The 1,331-nt window shown below is 39.3% G+C and overlaps 1 non-coding gene across 1 annotated transcript; it reads left to right on the top strand.

Annotated features, from left to right (window-relative positions):
- Nucleotides 1–914: 914 nt before the first annotated feature.
- On the top strand, nucleotides 915–987 carry TRNAF-GAA (transfer RNA phenylalanine (anticodon GAA)). The gene has a single exon. It is a non-coding gene; the product is annotated as a tRNA-Phe (tRNA).
- Nucleotides 988–1,331: the final 344 nt, after the last annotated feature.

A 1,331-nucleotide genomic window follows, 5' to 3' on the forward strand; every position in this document is an offset into this window, starting at 1 on the left:
ATAAAATATATATAAGATATGTCTTCAATTTTTTTTTCTGAATAAAACTAGAAGGCTGAACAAGGGTTGGAAAAGACTGTTAAATTATTGCCTTAAAAAGCTGATGATTTATGTAACTGTTAAGCTTTTGGCTGATTAAAATCACCAAATTTAGATGTTTAAAAGCTGGACAAAGGTTAACGTGGTTTATGTAGAACAATTATTCAAACTAAGGCTTAGTTAAAATCGGTTGAACAACACTTGTTAAGCATCAAATTGTTACCTGGGTTGTTGATAGTGACATGACTCGGCTTTTTCCACCGAGGATGATCTTGCAGCAAGGAAAAAATTAGCTTGGTAGTTATTTTTCAGCTACGTGATTCCTACTCTTCTATTCGCTGTCCTATACAGCTATCCCCCAAAGAACGCGTTACCCACTGAGTTGCACCCACCGCTTTTTCTCGGCGGGGTTTTAACCAGTCGGTCTGATTTTTTGCATGTGAGTAGGGTCAATGGAGAACTCAGGCATAACATTTGATAACGGCACAAAAGCATTTGTAAACAAGCTTTCTAAGGCCCATTACACGCGAAACAAACTACGCCAACGCAAACCAAGAACATCGTCGGATAGGGGCAACTATCACCTTTCCGAAAGTGGTATTGGTTTGCGTGGGCGTTCGCGTGTAAAGGGCCTTAGAAAGTTGGTGATCACATAAATGGTCGCAGTGGATTTATGTCCCGAACAGAGGAAAAAAAATGTGTCAATCCTATACAACCTCTTCTTGCAATTTACAAGAACAAACCAGCACAGCGAATTACCATAGCAGTTTGTTTACATTTACATAATAAACACAAATTGAAACATGCCTCAATATCGATGATTCTTTTGATCTATTAGGTCTATAGTATCACTTTGTAATACAAAAGCGAATGTAGCCGAAATAGCTCAGTTGGGAGAGCGTTAGACTGAAGATCTAAAGGTCCCCGGTTCAATCCCGGGTTTCGGCAGAGATTTTCTTTTACCTTTATTTCTTATCCCACATCAATTATTGTGGAAATTCAGAACCACGCCGCCTATGACAGTGGCCTGGTCCTATATAAACCACTTTTATATCCAAACAATAAGCAACTTTCACGTACACAGCGACTGAGACAAGTTATCATCTAAAAATAAATCGGGTCAAGTGTATTTTACATACACGGGTGCAAATTCCCTTTGTTACGGAGAAAATGTAACCCATTTGTGTGCGCTAGTATATTATGACCCCTACAGTGGCAAAGGCTATCTGTATTCCTGTACTCGCATCATTCAACCATTCCTCGAATGAAATCGCAGATCAGGCCGGCTTTTA

Source organism: Ochlerotatus camptorhynchus, unplaced genomic scaffold (assembly GCF_037179485.1).
Source record: "Ochlerotatus camptorhynchus isolate MF236.1 unplaced genomic scaffold, CSIRO-AGI_Acam_v1.1 ptg000151l, whole genome shotgun sequence".
Classification (NCBI taxonomy): Eukaryota; Metazoa; Arthropoda; class Insecta; order Diptera; family Culicidae; genus Ochlerotatus; species Ochlerotatus camptorhynchus.